Source organism: Cupressus sempervirens, chromosome 8, assembly GCF_028749045.1.
Source record: "Cupressus sempervirens isolate cs-2001-9-10 chromosome 8, ASM2874904v1, whole genome shotgun sequence".
NCBI classification, from domain to species: domain Eukaryota; kingdom Viridiplantae; phylum Streptophyta; class Pinopsida; order Cupressales; family Cupressaceae; genus Cupressus; species Cupressus sempervirens.
The window spans coordinates 499013690-499033951 of record NC_143125.1 but is presented as its reverse complement, the minus strand read 5'-3'; the positions used below and the strand labels follow the sequence as shown (position 1 = coordinate 499033951).

The following is a 20262-nucleotide window of genomic DNA, read 5'->3' as shown; positions in this document are numbered from 1 at the left end:
ACAAAGAATTAAGTTTTGTGCAAAAAATAATCTTTCAAAAAGGATGCATGCAAAATTTTAAATGTTTTGATCCTTGCTATTTTTGAAGACTTCTATTATAAGTAAGTTTAATTGCATCTATGAGTAGCCTTATTTTAAGTTTGGAAGTACTCACTAATTTTAGCATTGTCTTTTTTTGTAAGGCTATTTTTAGTTGCATTGTGTTGTGGTTTGCACTCATTTAAACAAGCTTACTATTTATATTAAGTCTATTTTTGGTAGGTCAAATGAGCACTCCCGAAGGAAGAGGAAAAAGGGCATCCAGTTTGATATCTAAAAAGTTGAAAAAATCTGGCAGTTGGTCAACAATTTAGTCTGAACAGGTATCTCCTAAAAAAGGCATCTTTTGAAATGGGGTACCCAAAAAGCATCTCCTGAAAAGGCAACTTCTAAGGAAAAGTGAAAAAACATTGATAAGACACCTCAAAGAGTAAATACCAGAAAACATATCCAGTTCCAGATACAACATAACAATCAAAAAAGCATTCATCTCCACAAGAATGAACGAAAATGACCAAGTTTGAAGCATCAAAAGGTAGGAAAAGATGTGAAAATTCTTGGGAAATCCTCATTCCAGTATCAAGTTGATAGAAATCTTGGGGAAAACACTTGTGGAAAAGAAAAATAATTTAAGTGTAGTGATTACTGAAAATTGGCCGAGTCTGAATTAGGATCTTCTAAAATCTAAAATCTCCACTACAACTCTTGGAGATCTGAAACTACTCACAAACATTCTAAAAGTATTTATATAAAATATAACTCAAAATATATGAAGGAAATATCTTATATTGAAATGTTATATTTGATGTGCAAGGAAAGTTGAAAAAAATGATTGTCATAAACAAAATCCAACAATGTTATGAATTTGCACCCTAGAGCACTAATCTACCAACATCATGGATTCATGCCTAAGGCACAAGTTCCCCCAATAGGCTTGAGATTGGCCCTAGAGCACCAACTTCAACAAGTCATGGAAAAGTTCAAAAACAACAAAATCCTCCATTTGGTCTAATTTGCACCCTAGAGCAACATTTCATGATGACCTGGGAAAATCTACAAGGCATAAAAATATCCTCCTCAAGAATCAACTTGTGCCCTAGAGTGTTGATACATTGTCATGGAATTTTTCGTGAAAGACAAGATCCTCCACAAGGATTAGGTTGCACTCATAGGCTCAAATCCATGGAGATAACAAAACCCCTCTCTAAGTGAAAAAATCTCATATAAATCCAAATATGCCCTCAATTGCAAATTCTATAAGGTCAAGGAAACTCTTCAAGGTACATGTGCGCCCAAGAGTGCTAGAATACAATCCTTGAGGAAAATGGGTTGAGATTCAAGATTCCACCGCCCAATCTAATTTACATTCATGGTGCTATGGCAAAGATTGATTTGATAAAAATTGAAAGAGGTTAGAATTTATCTAATTGTTGCAAATATATGCCTATCTTAATTAGTGCCCATGGGAGAAATAGCAAAGATGAATTTAGAATTGGGCCAAGCATGGAAAATCAAAGATTCAAATTGCAAAGATTTATTTGACACTGGTTAAATGTGGTAAGCCCAACGTAAGGTGGCGGAATTTAATCAAAAGTTGGAAACAAATTAATTGCCTACATATTTGAAATCCAACCTTTCCAAGTGTGAACCACCATAAATGAAGTTAAATGCCTTGAAGGTTTTTGTTTTGTTTTTTTGAAAAAATTAAAAGCAAGAGGCATGTGAATTTTAGAGAGAGAATTTCTAAACGTGTGGAATTTCTAGAGGGAGAATGTGTAGAATTTTGAAGAAAAGGAATAATGATGCGGCTTTGAAAAATCAAGAGTAAAGCACGAGAATTTTGAAGAAAGAGAGTTCCTACATAGAGTTTCTAGAGAGGGGCCTAAGCTTTTGAGAAGAAAGAGGTGCATTTACAAGGAGATAGAAAAATCCGATAGGGATTTTCAAGAGAAGTAATTCTGAAGCAGAGGATTTTTAGAAGGAGAAATAGGAAGAGTTATTATGTGTATTCTAAATTTCGTGCACGATTCTTACGTCAATTATTTTATTTTCTAAGAGGATGGATTCTAGTCCCTTGTGTTCAAGGAAGACATTCAAGTCCAAAATTCCCCTTCCAGTTTTCAAGTAATCTAATTCAAGGCATTCAAGGTTTCGATCTTCAAAGATCAAAGTTCAAGTCCATCTTGAATTTCCTCTGGGAATCCAAGATCAAAAGTCAAAAGGTCCAATCTATCTTAGAAAGATAAATTCCCAAGCATGTGTATGGAACGAAGGAATGATTGAAGGGATATAATTTCAAAATAAGTAAACAAAGTTGGATCTAGGTTGCAAAATGATGTAGTTAGAAAAGATCTGAGCCTACATTGCGCCAAGCCATCTCCACGAAATAATCAAATGCCTTCACGTTAATATTCACTACATTTAAGGAGCAGAATCCTTGGGTCACTATTTTGGGGTGATGACGCATTTATGCATAAAAGGCATTCATTTCATCCCTCACTCCTTAAGCTCAAACTGTTCCTCTGGCTATTTTTCACAGAAGTCTCCTCAAGACTAACAAAGTATTTGTCCTTCTTCAAGCTACAACCTCTGCTATCCATAGCATTACCTACTTTTGATTCCCTTGAGAAACCACCTTCCTCTCAGCCACATCATCTGAGAGATCCTCAGAATTAGTTTCCATGCCCCGCGACTTCATTGTGTTCATATTTTATTCTATAGTTAACGTGGTCATAAAACACACAATAACAAGTATCTAGGTTGACATTAAAAACATAAAAGTTGCATTGAGAAAGGAGGATATGATTGATGCAACCTTGGAATCAGTTTCCATGCCCTGCAACTTCATCGTGTTCATATTATATTCTATAGTTAATGTGGTCATATAACACATAATAACACGTAACTAGGTTGACATCATAAATTTTGTATTGAAAAAGGAGGATGCGTTTGATGCATCCTAAGAAGAATAATGAATTTCAAAGCAATAAAAGGGGGAGAAGTAATGGGCATTAATCTTTTAAGAGTTTTAAAAGGAGAGATCAACTATAAAAACCCTTTGTCGGCTATAACTTTATAACACCAATTTCTTTAATATTTAATAGTTAAACATTCTATCAAACACTTGTATAGCAGCCTCATAACCACTAGTAATGACATAGCTAGATGTGAACTGTCATGTCACCATAGTCAAGCCAAATACTGAAATGATATTTGTAATTCAACTTGATAAATATCAACTTAGAATTTATTATTCAACCCTTGGAGTTGCAGACTTGCACTCAACAAAGAAAATGATGAAAAAAAGTAATTACAATACCCAATAGCAACAATACAATTCCGGCATACACTTATTGGCAAACCATGTGCAAGATATAAGAAGAATCTGATTTGATGATGTCGATAATTGGCCATAATATTGGAATTGCAATCCAAATTGAAGTCAGCTTTATCCTTCTACCAATTCGCAGCCTCTAGATGGAAATGACTTGCAATGTGCATGTAATCATGACCTCGAAAACCTGATCTGCAACCATAAACCACTAACAGCAGGGCTGAATAACTGATTGACAGCTCAATTATTGAACATTGGGTGGAGCTGGGCAGTAATAATCCCACAAAGTGCAGCACTAAACCCAAATTCAGCTCCCAAGTCCTCACGTCAATGCCAGAAACAAATCGCAAGTGGTTAAGCATGAACACAACGCCTCTTGGTTACCACATGGAGCTTAGAAATTGCAATGACTACTCTGGAAAATGCCAAACGCTGCACACATGATGCATGGTTGCTTGCAAGAAACCCACATAAGCCTCATATGAATCAAAAATATGCTGGAAATTCACAAACTCCTTCACAAATCAGTCAAGTCTCACAAAAGCCAATCTCCAAAGATACAAGATGGACAGTAGGAGATATGCAATGCTATATAACAACACAATTTGCTAATGCAATTCTCAGAATTCTCAGAAACTTATTATAACCCTCAACGAGATGCACAATAATTTCAATATAATCAACAAGATTATTCTTCTCCCTAGATACAAAAGATACAATAGAAGAGAGTTGGCCAATTATATACTTCAACACAATTGCCAAGAATTTCTCAGACGAGACCCTTATACTTCAGCAAGGGCTCATAGGTCCAAAATCAAGAAAGCCACAAAGGCACAAAAAGCAAATATATTTTTCAAGCATGCCTTTTCCAATGAAATGAGCTCTCATTTATAAGCATTCGTTGGCAGAAGTTTCCATAAAACTCCACTTCAAAAATCATGGAAGTTTCCCAAAAGAACTCAACACTATAAACTTTCCAACTTGCTTTTTTGAAATATCTCTTAAAGTCATTATAATAATAATATAAACATTATTATAATAATGCAACTCAATGAATAATAAATAAATAAGAGCTCATGCAATTTTTAACCTGCTTAACTGCAGGTGATGACCAACTGCCGAACCACCCACTGTACTGCCAAAAATAGCAACTACTAAAAATAGTAAATCCATAACTGAGACCCCAAAATGCCTGTTAGCTCACAAGGATCGCTATGGTGAACTGACTTGGCCAACTGCAGAAACCTGCTAAAAATGGGGACATTACATCAATGTTGGTCCTATCAATTTCGCATTAATTGGCAAAGATGGTAGGTGAATCACTTCCTCTACATAAAAAATAAGGCAACCAAATGTTAAGGAAAGATCATAACAAAATGTCAAGTTATAAATTCGATCACAACTTAGGGAGAAGTCTTGGATATCATTAGTTGTGCATTGAAAAAAATCTCAAACTTCACATAAATTGGTGTCCCAATAATAGCTGTGTGAGATCATGGATACCAAAAAATGAGTTATAGTCATAGGAGATATTTGGCAACGGACAATTACATGTGAGTGAATAGGCATGGATTAAACTATTGTTTCCTCCATCATTAATAGACATCAAACATTAACATTTTCAGCTAGGTATGACTAGTAAACTTCGAGAACGTAAGTGTTAAAATTCCAAATCATCCTTATAGGAAGATAAACGATAAATTTGAGGACATATAACACCTAAAAGGCCTAAGAAGGTCGACAACATTTAATCATGTGGCTTCAAGCAATGTCACCATGACTTGAAATGTTTCTATACCTTATAGTTTTTATGCATGTGTTACTAGTTTTTATGCACAAGTGTTGCAGATTTTGTTTCATGTGGATAGTATTTCTTTTCTCATCACTAAAGGCAAGTTGATTATATGGAGAAAAAAATTAGTATAGAACTAGAAAGAGAACCAAGTTATCGGCAAGGACACTACCTAAAAAGGTAGGTGCTAAATTCCTCTTGGAGAAATTGTTTTACAGCTTATACAAAGATATTGTGAATTATGTAATATACTATGATGTCCATTTTGAGTGCAAAATTAACTAATCTGTTTGATATTTGTATATTGTAACTTGATATGTTTTATGTAAATTTGAATTTTTTCTATCAATAAAGAGAAAATTAAGAAATTCAAATTTAATAGAGCTGTTATAAGTTAACATTGCATTTACAACTGGATAAGATGATATTAAAACAAGGAAATATCTTCTCATGATAAGTCAACTTGTGAGAGAAGGATAATCAAAATTGTTTTTTTATGTGAACAATTTCTGTTGGGACCTAGGTCCACATTCTCTTAATAAAATGTTTATACAGCAAAGGGAAACATAGTAGAAAAATTTACATTTGGGTGATTGAATTTGAGTTGCACAAAATTTAGATAGGAATGGTAGAATATGTTCCATATGGTGAATATGAAAAATCAAAGAAAAGGAATTGGGAATAATTTGAGGTTTAAAGTTTAAACAAAACATTCAACTCTATAGGGTGCAGATGAGAGACCCTTTTTGACCTGTAAGGCCGCAAGGCTTGCAAAATTGACTGCAAAAATGGACAGGTTTGTGCCTGGCTCACCAATAAGTATAGGGAATGAGTTTGGCCATCTTTATTGGATTTCCAAACAATGTCCCTTATTGAAGTTATTATTATTAAAAACTTTTCCTATTACTATATAGTGCAAGGATACATGGGGATGAGTTCCCTGCCCCAAAACTCAATGTCCCAATCCCCTAGCCATTTTGAAGGCAAGGGAACACCCTCTTACTGTCCCCAGTGCTTGGCCAACCCTCGAAAATGCCAAGAAATGTCCCGTCGTTTGGGAATGGCTAGTCCTCCTTGAAACGGATTCAGAATGTCTGTGGGATGGCTAGTTGTCCCCAAACAGCATGGGACATATCTTGGCATTTAAAAACAAATTAAAGACTTTAATTTTGTTTGATTCTTCTATACCTTTGTACAAGAATCGAGACAATATATTCAAATATCATATGTATGAGAATCAATAACGAATACAAGTTACATCTGTTCAATTTTCTGAGTCATGCCAAGAACAAGTCCCAATACTCTGCTTGGAAACTTTCATTCTTGAGTTTTGATATTAAAAAGATGATCTCTAGTATTTCATTGTATGATTGTATTTTATTTGTTTTGAAAATGTTTTCTATTTTGCACTGACTACTGCCACTACCATTGGATGATCCACTTTTGACAAAAAGGGATAGTGACTCAGATAGTTTTAATTCTTTGGATACCGATAACCAAATAGTTTCACAGACTGCTGTATTTTGATGTTTAAGACTTCTAGATATATGTTTGAGACTTTTGGATATTAAAAGATCATGGACTTTTTATGTTTGAGACTGCTGGTGTAATGCTGCATTGAAATTTCTTATGCTGTTATACTACAGTTCTCATGATTTAGTTAAATGTTGATATTGTTATTATCAGTGAAACATCTCTCCTTTCCCATTCTCTTTATTATATTTTAACATATTTGAAAAATCATATATATATATGAATATGTATATTGATATCCTCTGCCATCCCCTAAAAATGGCCCTCTTAGGAATGTCACAAAAACGTGTCCCCTGTCATTCCCCATCCCTGTCCCCAAAATGCTATGAAACATAGGAATAATGGCCTTTTCTGTTATTAGTTGCAGGCCATTACAAGCATCATATATAGATGCATATGGTTTAGAATTCTAGTTTTTCTTTAACTGGAAAAGAATTTTTGAGTTTCTGTTGATTAAACAGTTTTACATATAATATATCCATTTTACAACAAATACCCAAAAAGCAACCCAAATGGAATCTCCCTAAGAAGATTTGACATCTAATATATTGATACAGTGAATTATATTAACATCAGAAACTATATGTATAGTACAATTTGCATTGTCCCGTGCATAGTTTGCAGACTTGGACCCAGAGAGTACTCGGCAAGCCCAAAATTTTCAACTCGAAAAAAACTCGGCATATATTTGAAAAAAACTCAGGGAAAACTCAGCAACTCAGAAAGTATAAAAATTTAAAATCTCTTAAAGAAACATATAGTTTTTTGTAGAATACAATTACAAAATGTATTAAATTAGTAATTGACATTTCAATAGAGAAAATGTGTAGCGTAATAGCACTAAAATGATGTGAAAAATGCATCTAATCCAATGTTTTCCCTGCATCAACATTTTTACCTACATTTTTTTTACATCTATAAATACGCGAGAGTTAAACTTGAGAGTACTCAACCAGTCAAAAAACTTGGGAGTACTCAGAGATTTTGCAAATTATGGTCCCATGTACAGGGTGCATAACCATCTAGCTTATCAAAACTGCCAATAGCTAGTTGGAAACTCAGTCCTTCTCAAGGCCAAAAAAAAACCATAAGAAACTTACCAAAACCTGCAGGGGATGAACAAACAGGTTAGCATGGCGGGGCTCAATTCCCCTACAAAAAGGTCACAATAAGGCAAATATTTTGTCAAACTACTTCTCTATTCCAAGAATTATCCTGCAAGGAGCTTGCACAGAAAACATGTTTTTTGATGCTGGATTGAATTCGTCTTTAAATGCTAAACGTTAACCTGTCAACCCACATTTACCACCCCACTCACAAATTTTAGGAATGCTGACAGCTTCTTCACCAAATTAAACTGCTCCTTCTCAGTCTGGGTATCAATGATGGTGAGAGGCCACTCTTACTCCATCCAAAAAAACAGTAGCCATTGAAGGAACCACATCTGTGCACTGCAGTCCAACTGAGGTAGTAATAAAGCCTAGAGTTTCCTCCAAGTCATCAGTGAACCCCTTTTGGTCTTTCACCAACAAATGGACAATCATAACATCTTCCCTATCCAACAATACACCGAAAAACATGGAGGCCAAATCAGAATATACCTTGTATTTTTGTGTTGTGTGAAGGAATTCTTCATCAAGTGCATGTGAGACAGCAGTTATTTTGCTTCTAAAGACTTTATTAACTATATGTCAGGGATCTCTCCCAAAACCCAATCTCTTGTCTCTTGGAGCCTATGGTCTCACTAGTATGCATCTAACTGAAATAACAATTAGCTGAAATAACATTCAACTGAAATAACGATTAACTGAAATAATAACGTTTAACTGAAATTACAATTTCCTAACATTCCTTGTAAATAAGTAAAATAGATTACTAAGATTTTACTGTAAAGTAAGAGGAAACAGAAACACAACAAGGATAAAGAACATACTAAAAAGTAGCTAGAGAGTCTTTAACTGGTTTTGCAAGCTTCGGTTTTCATGTAAGAGGAGAAGCATTGACTTAGGCTTAACCTCCCAACCTCGGACCATATCCATCCCCACATAATCTTTTGAAAAGAAAGGCCCTCCCTACCTTAGGATCTGGCTTAGGGTACTACTAGTCCAACCACCTGAGCATTTTCGGTGTTTAGAATGTCCGCACAGTTATGGACGAACATGTCTGAATAACTAGCACTACTGACATCAAGTGATCTTAAAAAGGCAAACATGCCTTTGATGACCTTGGCCAAAGTTTTGAGATGGGTTTCTAACTTTCTATTATCTAATCACCATCGCTCGACTTGACAACAGGGAACAACATAAATGGACATGCATGAGCTATCATATGATTCCTTTTTAAAAAAATTATATAAGTATGTTATGTTATATCTAATTCTATTTCATGTTATTGCAAATTTCTATCTCTCACCTCTTCACCCCTTTCCTTTGCCATACAACTGGATGAGTCCCAGGTGTTTATAATCTTAGAGTATCCAACTCTTTTGCTAAGCCCCAACACAGGTTGCAACATTGTGATTTTTCAGTATATCAAATAACAGAGAATGATATTAACAAGCTTGCAAGGTTATACATTCTGTCATACTATAGCAAAAACAATGATGTGTAAACTTGTCATGTACAATTGATATTGACTCAATACAGAAAGATTAGACTCACTGATAATACAATACAGAATTCTTATGGATGTACTTCCTTCCGCAATAATTTCGAAAGCAGGAAATAAATAATGAATATGTATCACTCAAAAGGGAAATGACCACTTAACTTGGTCTGATTTAATGGAAATGTGAGCGTTGGCTTGATGTTAAATAGTCGGTTCCCTCACGGAAGCAATCTGTATGCAATTTCCAGAATATTTCTAATTTCCAACCTTCAACAAGAGGGTAGAACATGAAGTAATAACGTGGAAAACATGCAGAGGTAAATCATGTGGAGAACAATATTCATCTGTCTGCCTTCTCTCGGCTTCCAAATATATAGAGGCAATCGATATCTCAATGGCTTCCAAGAAGCCATAACTCTTAAAGAATTAAAAGATTTGTCTTCTTGAACACTAATATTATATGCCAAGTGTACATTTCGGTTTCTAATAAAGAAATGAATAAATATAGAAAGGAACTTGAAGGTTATAAAAAAAGGATAATAATAAACATATTTATCTATTTGCATGTAGATATATTTGATAAGATGACATCATAATATATGTCTTATCCAAGGTCATATCTTTTAAATATGTATATCTAAATATATGTTTCATTTGGAAGATTATTTTATCTTCTTGTACACGTATTTAAATGCACATATTAATTAGATAAAATCTTGTATAAAAATAATACTATGGTGTCACATTTATTTCTATATCTATGTGCACGTAAATAAATATGTATTGCAATGAAGTGATGGAGACGTTAACCCTAAGCCGTTAAAAGGGTGTACTTTAATTTAAGTTAAGATCATTAATGTTTTTTATATTTATCTAATAGCTTATGTGTGTCCAATGATTGTACCCTGCTATACAAGTCGCTAGGTCCTTATCAAGATAGTTAGAGGTCATACCTATCGATCAGACCAATGGAGCAAGATAGTACCCCATTCCGTAGATCCCATTAAGCAATGCTTCTCCCCTCCGTCTACTCTTGCAATTATCCGTGCAACAATTTTCCACAATATCACCAAGTTCCATGATAATTCCATAATAACATTCAACATTGATATTTAACAAGGAATTTAGTTAATAACCATAATTCTGAAACCAAGCAACTGCTGACTACTATCATCATCATATGACAAATAATGGATAATGACCATCCTCATTAAAAGTTAAACCATTTCAGAGGATACAAAAGTTTTATTTAACTACCTTGTCACATGAATAGAAAGAAAACCCATTCAACTCAACAGCTATAATAATTTAAATTAGGTCAAAATTTGGGATGTAACAACTTCAGACTTATCGCAGGTTATTATTATTTTTTATGGTGTAGAGACTCCAACATGTAACTCCAATATTCAAATGCTATTTTCTAAACATTATTGCTGGAGTTATGAACATTAACTCTGCCATTTATTCTCATCGTTGCATCACAAATTGGTTTATATATTACCTATACTTGTGTTGTATTGAATCAAATTTTCACAACTCCTAACGACATCTCCAAGCCCAGAATAGGTGTTTGATTTTGTTGTAACTTGATACTTATTGCAAACATATGTATAAATGTCGTATGTTGCTCATACTGCAAGTTTCTTTATCACTGTAGGCTTACCATCTAAACTCTCAGTGTTGCCTTCATGTTACACAAGATTCAAGTTCTCCTTACTGTTGTATCTACTTATTAGGAGTTCTTCAACAATGGATTTTCAAGTACGTAATATTACGAGGTAATTGGTAAATACTTGCTTGTTATTAACAGAGATCGAAAGGTCAATTTATACAAAAGAATGAGACGATCTTTCCTTAGGAAACAATCGTAAAGAATAGAAACATTCTATTCCAAAGAAAGCAAAAAAATGAAAGCAAACTAAAGCTAAAGATATTTACAAGATAACCATTAACTAATAATAGACGTCTTATCTATTATTGTAATACCCTCCCTTAATGGTTAATCTATCTAACACACCAAGCTGTCCTTTGAATTTGACAAACTTATCAGGACCAAGAGGCTTGGTGAGAATGTCTGCAGTCTGATCTGTGGTAGGAACATACTGCAGATCTATAGTCTCGTCTTCAACCAGCTGTCGTATGTAATGACAATGAACATCCACATGCTTGGTTCGTTCATGGAAGACTAGATTTCGTGCTAACTTGATAACGCCTTCGTTATCAACAAACAGAGTAGTTGGTCCTGCTGGTGACATCTGCATATCCCCAAGCATCCAACGAAGCCAGACAGCTTCACATCTTGCCTTAACAGTCCCTCTATATTCAGCCTCTGTAGAAGAGAGAGAAACTGCCTGCTGCTTCTTGCTGGTCCATGTGACTGCACCGGATCCCAAACTGAACACATATCCAGATGTTGACTTTTTATCATCAACAGAGCCTGCCCAATCTGAATCTGTGAACCCAATGAGTTTACGATTAGAACTCCGAGAATACAGAAGTCCATAATCAGAAGTGCCCTTCACATAACGAAGCACACGCTTTGCTGTCATCCAATGATCAGCCTTAGGAGCTGTCATAAAGCGTGAAATATAACTGACTGCAAAGCTGATATTAGGCCTAGCAGCAGATAGGTAGATGAGGCTGCCTACTAGTTGCCTATACGTAGTATCATCAACGGAAGGAGAATCAGACTTGGCTAATAACTTGAGACCTTTCTCCATAGGTGTAGATGCAGGTTTACAGTCCTGCATTCGGAATTTGTCTAACAAGGCCCTGGCATATTTGGACTGAGAGATGAATATACCAGAAGACTGTTGCCAAACTTCAACACCTAAGCAATAATGCATGAGCCCAAGGTCAGCCATTTCAAAAAAATTGGCATAAGTGTTGTTTGATTCCCTGAATCAAAGATGTCGAACTGCTAGTGATGATCAGATCATCCACATAGATAACCAGAAGGATGATGTCACTGTCAGTAGTCTTGATGTACAGATTTGAGTCTGAAGAACTCCTCTTGAAGCCTTGATCACTGAGGTACGTATCAATCTTGATGTACCATGCCCGAGGGGCCTGTTTCAAACCATAGAGAGCTTTTACCAATCTGAGAACCTGATGGTCTTTACCAGCAACCTTGAAACCAGGAGGTTGCGTTATGTAGACCTCTTCATGGAGATCACCATTCAGGAAAGCACTCTTTACATCCATCTGATGGACCTTCCAGCCAAACTGTGCTGCCATGGCTAGGACTAATCTGATGGTGCTCATCTTTGCAGTAGGAGCAAAGGTCTCCTCATAATCAATGCCCTGACGCTAAGAAAAGCCCTTTGCCACTAAACGAGCTTTGTACTTATCCAAAGTACCATCTGATTTGTATTTGATTTTGTAGACCCATTTGCAGCTAATGGGTTTCTTCCCTGGGGGAAGATCAGAAAGGACCCAAGTGTTGTTCTTCAGCAGGCTCTGGTGTTCAGATTGCATGGCCTGTTCCCACTCTGGAACTCCTTTAGCCTCGAAATATGTTTGAGGTTCAAACACATTATGAATGTTGGCCATAAGAGAAAAGTTAACAAAATCTGTAGTTTTGCTCTTTTTCCGAGCAGTTCTCCCATCAATGAGCTCATCATCATGAAGATCAGCAAGTGTCTTAGCCCACCACTTAGGCTGGAGAGGAGAATGACCAACAGTAGTACTAGGAGATGCTTGATCAGCAGGATCCTGATCAGAAGAATCTAGATCAAACTCAGGTGAAGCATCTTCAAAACGAGGTGATCCTGCAGGAGAAGCCAGAGGTGTCTGTACAGGTATCACTGGCAGGACTGGAGCTGGAGGAGCTACTGGAGCCCTCCCATTAGGTGGACCTAATGGAAGCCGAACTCCCAAATCATGAACCTGCATAGGCTGGTCTGCTGGATCAGGAACAGGAGAAACAGGCATGAATGGTCCTCGCTGCTCATCAAAGACTACATCGCGGCTGTATATGAGACAAGATGTCTCAACATCAATAAGGCGGTAGGCTTTGTGAAAACTGCTATATCCAGCAAGCATCAGTTTCTGACTCTTGGCATCCAACTTGGTGCGTGAAGCATCAGGGATACAAACAAAAGCAAGAGAGCCAAAAACCTTCAGGTGACTGATTCTGGGCTTGCGACCTGACCAGGCCTCTTCCGGAGTTTTACCTTTGACCGCCACTGTGGGTGACCGGTTCAACAGATAAACTGCAGTGTTAACTGCTTCTGCCCAAAAACGCTTCGGAACATGTCTGTGTTCGAGCATGGAACGAGCCATCTCGGTGATTGTCCTATTCCGACGTTCAACTACACTGTTCTGTTCTGGCGTGTGGGGTGTGGTGAACTGGCGTTGGATGCCATGTGTATCCAAGAAGCTGGAGAAAACATTAGAACAAAATTCCCCCCCATTGTCTGATCTAAGAGTAATAATAGATTTCCCAGACTCTTTTTCAACTAAGGGTTTAAACTTCTGAAATACAGTAAATGCATCGGATTTCTTTTTAAGGAAATACACCCACATTTTTCTACTGAAATCATCTACAAACAACAGAAAATACCTGTACCCAAGAACAGAAGGAGTGGCGATAGGGCCGCAGATATCAGCATGAACAAGCTGAAGTACTTGAGAAGCTCGCCAAGAATCGCCACTGGGGAAAGGTGTGCGATGTTGCTTCCCAGCCTGACATGCGTCACAAACTCCAAGGTGTTGGGTTTGAATCTTTGGCAAACCAAGAACAAGCTCATCCCGAGCAAGTTGTGAGAGATAATGCACATTTAAGTGCCCATATCGCTGATGCCAAAGTATGTTGATGGAAGATCGCCGAGCAGCCATAGCTAAGTCTTGAGAATCACCAGAATCAGTAAGCCTGAAAAGACCATGATCCTCAAGACCAACTGCAACAGTAGACTTAGTCGCCCAATCAGTGATGGTACTGATGTGAACTGAAGGTGACTGCCAAGTGTGGAGAATGTCACAGCAACTGACTGACTGAGAGTAGATTTAGTTCCATCCCTACAACGTAGTACACATCAAGGAATATGAGCTTCCTCCCAACAGACTGAATTTGAATGTTGCCTTTACCAACAACCGTGTACTCTTCTCCACTACCAAAGATAACAGAATCTGAATAAGGCTGGTAGTCAGTAAACCAGTCTCTGCGGTGAGTGAAATGTTGAGAGGCACCTGAATCAATGTACCAGGCAGATGACTGCACATGATCTGCGGGTCTTTTAGCCATGAAGGCGTAAAAGGCAGATTTCGCCTGCTCAGTATGCTCTGCACTGTTCGCTTTGGGTTGCGAACCTGATTGCTTAGACTAGGTAGCTAAGCGTTTCCGACATGCAACCTTCATGTGACCATACTTGTGGCAGTAGTTGCATTGAATGTTCTTCTTTTTGGTACCATCGGATGCTGGAGTAGAAGAGTTCTGCTGAGATGGTTGCTGAAACTTGCCCTTATCCTTCTGAAAGGATTTCGCAGCAAAGGCTTGCTGAGTGGAGGTGGAACTGGAGCTGCTACCGAACTGTTGTTTCCACCGATCTTGCTGAAGCAGCAGGGTGCAGAGATCAGTGAACTTTAGAGCAAGATGTGATGTTGAGAGTCTCGATAAAATGCTCATAGGAATTTGGTTAACTCCGAAGAGTGATTACCACAATATCCTCTTCCTCCATCTTGCGACCGATGGCAAGTAACTGATCACGGATTTCCTGAATCCGATTCAGGTGTGCCTGGAGCGAAGTGCGCTCATCCATGACAATAGAAAACAGAGTGTTTTTCAGAAAGAAGGCTCTGCTCTTGTCGGAAGTCTCATGAAGACCTTTGAGATGTGTCCAGATTTCGGCCGCTATCTTGCCGGATGGAATTTGAGAAAGTTGGTCATCAACTACGGAGAGTTTGAGAAGCATTACTACCTCTCGATTGTTCAAATCCCATGTATCTTGATCAGGACTCGAAGAAGTCGGACGCTGCTTAACACCCAGAACAAGTTGATCGGTGTTTCGATATTCGAAGATTGCGATGATGCACTGCTTCCAGGTTCCATAATTGCGACCATTGAATTTGGAATTATGTTCGAGCAGAATATTTGTTAGAGATGCCATGGCACTATTTTCAATGAAAAATTGTGAAAATCTGTGAAAGCACGTTCTTCGAGGCAAAAATACGGAAGACCCAGAAGAATCAGAGAATGACCCAAAAGAGAGATCGAAAAACCCAGAAGGAATCTGCTGTCGTTTTTTGAATCTGCTGGCTCAAAAATCGAGGCACAAAAATCGAGGCACCTAGAAAAGACGGACGACAACCCAGTTGAGCTCTCGAAAAACCCACCAAGAATTTGCAAACAAAAAAAAATTTCAACCCCAAAAATTAGGGTTTCGAGCAAAATAGCAGTCGGCGGCCAAAAAGGTCAAAAACAGCAAAAATGGTGTTTTGCAAGGCAAAAAATGGCCGATTTGGATAAATGAACACCCGAAAAAGGAAGATATGCTGGCAAAGAGGGTCGTGAATGCTTCAGGAGTGATCTTCGGCGTTCGAAATAGTTGTTTTCTGCATATATTTGTTCAGATTTGTGTTGCCATGTGACGCGATTGCATGAGGAGACAAGGTCACCAATGGAGGAAGGATGCTTGCAGGCCGCAAATCTCAAAAAAAAACACCAGGAAAAGAAATCCGCAATTTCAAAAAAAAACGCCCAGAAAAATATCCGCAGGTTTGCCAGAAAAAATCCGCTAGTTTAAAAAAATCTCAGACAAAAAACTATTCTGAAAATCTTAGGGTTTTTAGATTAGGAAGCAAGGTTCACATAATAGTTTTGAAAATTGGCTCTGATAATTTCAGAAAAGAAATTATAATTTTCGAAAAAATTAAGAAAGATGCTTTGATACCATATTACGAGGTAATTGGTAAATACTTGCTTGTTATTAACAGAGACCGAAAGGTCAATTTATACAAAAGAATGAGACGATGTTTCCTTAGGAAACGATCGTAAAGAATAGAAACATTCTATTCCAGAGAAAGCAAAAAAACGAAAGCAAACTAAAGCTAAAGATATTTACAAGATAACCATTAACTAATAATAGACCTCTTATCTATTATTGTAATACGTAAAGTATATACAATCTTTTATCTTTGTGTTGATCATCATTATATAGTCAACTTTCAAGGCTGCCACATACAGTTTGGACGATTCTTGAAGCTTTCTTTTGTTATTATCTTCTAAACTATCTGTGACATCAATGACAATCCTTCATCAATCTCGCCCTTTGTCATTAATGGCAATCTCTTGATAGTACAAGACTGCCTCTTAGTTTGTTGCTCCTCCTTTCTCCAATCTCTCCCCCTTCGGCATGAACGGCAAAGGGTCTCTAGGGCTAGAGACGTGCTCCCCCTTAACTCATGCTTCTTACGAAACTTTTAGTGAATGGATGAGAGTGATACTACCAATTTCTCCCTTAGGTACTCAAGCATCTCATTTGGAACGGGTTTTGTGAATATATCTACAATTTGCTCCTTTGTGTTGATTTATTCCAACTTGACTTGCTTCTCAAGTACTTGCTCTCTTAGGAAGTGGTATTTGATTGACATAAGTATTGTTTTGGAGTGCATGACTAGATTCTTTGATATGTTGAATGCACTAGTATTGTCACAAAAGATGGGAATAGGATGCTCAAATTCAATCTTTACATCTCCTAGAGTTTGCTTCATCCAAAGCACTTGTATACAACTTGCTTCTGTTGCAACGTACTCAAATTTTGTTGTAGATAAAGTTGTTGATCTTTGCTTCTTGCTTAACCATGATACTAGGTTGTTTCCAAGGAAGAATGCCCCTCTACTTGTACTCCTCCTATCATCAATATTGCCTCCCAAATCTGCATTTGTATCAGCTATAAGATTAAAATTCTTTCCTTCTGGATACAAGAAAACCAAGATCCATAGTGCCTTTTAGTTACTTCAATATTCTTTTAACTGCTCGAACATGAGTTTCTTTTGGCATTGCTTGAAATCGAGCTAAAACAACAATTGTTTGCAAAATGTCAAGTCTTGTGGCTGTTAGATAAAACAAACTTCCAATCATATATCTATAGTGGGCGTGACTTACATCGGGAAATTTATCCTTTTTGTTAAGCTTGCATCCTGTAATCATGGGAGTGCTAATAGGATTATAATCTTCCATTCCAAGTTTCTTCAACCTTTTCTTTGATAAATTTACCTTGAGAAATGAATATTCCCTTACTTGATTGCTCAATTTGCAATCCAAGAAAGAAAGACAATTGTCCAAACATAGAAATCTCAAATTCTTGTCACATATTTATGGAAAATTCTTTACACATTTTAACACTTCCTCCTCCAAATATTATGACATCCTCATACGCTACTACCAAAAGTTTATCATTTTCAGATTTAACGAATAAATTACTATCTGTCATTCCTCTTTTGAAACCTTGATCTTGAAGATATTTGTCCAATCTTGAGTACCAAGCTCTTGGAACTTGTTTTAGCCCATAAAGTGTTTTTCTTAGTCTACACACTTGATCCTCCTATTTTGAAAATGCAAATCCTTTAGGTAATTCAACATATACTTCCTCTTTTAAGTCTCCATTTAGGTAAGTTGATTTAACATCCATTTGGTAAACCTTGAATGCTTTATGACTTGCAAATATTAAGAAAATCCTAATTACTTCCAATCTTGCAACTGGGGCAAATGTCTCTTCAAAATCCACTCCTACTTAAGTATAGCCATTACAAACAAGCCTTGCTTTGTTCCTTGCGACTTCTCCATATTCATTCATTTTGTTCCAAAACACCCATTTGGTTCCAATGATATTTTTATCTTTTAGTTTTGGAATAATTTCCCAAGTATTATTCTTTTTGATTTGGTCCAATTCTTCCTCCAATGCTTTGACCCAATAACTCTTTTTCATTTGCTTCTTTGAAGTTCTTTGGTTCTATTTTTGATAAAAGACATAAGTGTCCATGCTCAGTATTGTTAGGAAATCTCCTTCTTGTTTGGGCTTCTTTTTCTAGATCTCCAAATACCAAATCTTTAGGATAATTTATTTGGAAAAATTTTGATGGAGTTTTTGCTGGTGTCTTCAAGAGCGTTTTTGCTTTCAAAGGTGTTTTGGGGTCTTCTTGTTCTATCTCTTCTTCTTCTTCATCATCTTTTGGATCTTCTTCTTCAGATATACTTGTATTTCAATATTTTCTTTTACCTTTTTCAAATTGTTTTTCTTCATCAATCCTTACATTTGTGCTTTCCACAATCTTGTAGAGTCTTTTGTTCCAAAATCTATATGTTTTACTCAGATGAATATCCAAGAAAGATTCCTTCATTTGCTCTAGCTTCAAATTTGTCCAAGTCACCTTCACCCCTTCTTTAACATGTGCTTCCAAAGACTCTAAGATACTTGAGTGATGTTAGCCTTCCTTTCCATTATTCGTAAGGTGTCATGTCATGATTTGCTCTTATTTTTGCATGATTCAAAATGCAAATTGTTGTATGTACTTCTTTCCAAAAGGAATCAACTATATTAGATTCATTTAGCATTGCGCTTGACATTTTTTGAACCATCATGTTCTTTCTTTCAACAACTACATTTTTTTGAGGAGTTCAAGGTGCTAAAACTTATCTTTTTATTCCATTCTTTTCACAATACACATCAAATTCATGTAATGTGAATTCTCCTCATCTATCCGTTCTAAGACATTATATTTTAGTATTCATTTCATTTTCGACTAGTTCTTTGAAGGCTGTGAACTTGTCAAGTGCTTCTGATTTTTCCTTTAGAAAGGCTACACAAGTCATCCTAGAGTAGTCATCAATAAGTAACATGAAATATTTTTCTCCTTGAAGGCATTGTGTCCCGGTTGGTTCACATAAATCTGAATGCACAAGTTCAAGTGGCTTCGATGTAAAATTCTCCTTAGCTTTAAATGTACTTCTTGTTTGCTTTCCCAGTTGACACTGTTTGCCAAAGGAATTTGTAGGTTTTGATAACTTATGTATATCTCGTATAGCTCCTTTAAGACTGTTTTTTACCAAATTATCAAATTTTAAATGTCTTGAGCTTTTGTGCCACAGTGAATTTTCATCTTGTTGAGCTAAGAAACATTTCTCATTTTTCATCTCTTATAGATTATACAAGTTATTAGTTGTTCTATTTGCATTAGCTATCACTTGTCCATCCTTCTTGATTTCACAACCTTTAGGATGAAATATTACATCATGCCCTTGATCACAAAGCTGACTTACACTTAGTAAGTTTTCTTTTAGCCCTTTTACATATAGGACATCCTTTGTTTTTGACCCAATGCAAGGCAAAAAAATTCCCAAAGGAGATGTCCTAGCCCCCAGCAATTAACCACAAAGCGGAATATACACAATAACAAAGAGATTTAAATCCACTGAAAAGCCAATTCTCATAATATAATAATCAGATTTACATTGAACATGTTCAGCTGTAAGCCCTTCTGGGTTATGACCAAATACAAAGCAATTACAACAGTAATTCAGCAAGACCTCGCAAGATCCAATCTCCTAGTTAGTCCAGATCCACACTCTGGTAGAAACTCCAAGAAGAATCTAAACTTGTGCTCACAAGCCACCAAGCAACCTTCTTGTTTCCCAAGCCCACACGTAGCTACGAGCTCTGCTCAACTTCGCTCCTCTCAGCTACTCCATCTTCTCCATGCTCTATGATTATGATTCAAAACTCCACAAGACCCTCTACTTATACCCAACTAAGCCACAAGTCGGCCTAGCAAGTTATAAATTAAATACACCCTTACATTAAATACACATTTAAGCCACAAGAAAGTCTACAACAGATATTAAATACCAAATGCCATAGAGGCTTACAACACCAATTAAATACACCTAAGACAAATAATGATGACCCACATAGGTCCACACAAACTCCTACGATCACTCCACATCATGATCACATGCATT

At 36.6% G+C, this 20262-nt stretch overlaps 1 protein-coding gene across 4 annotated transcripts in view; it reads right to left on the bottom strand.

Moving 5' to 3' along the window:
• The window catches only part of LOC149543370 (DNA double-strand break repair protein), a 71379-nt gene that overhangs the window by 40523 nt on the left and 10594 nt on the right, over positions 1 to 20262 (bottom strand). The gene's annotated exons all lie outside the window — the stretch shown is intronic.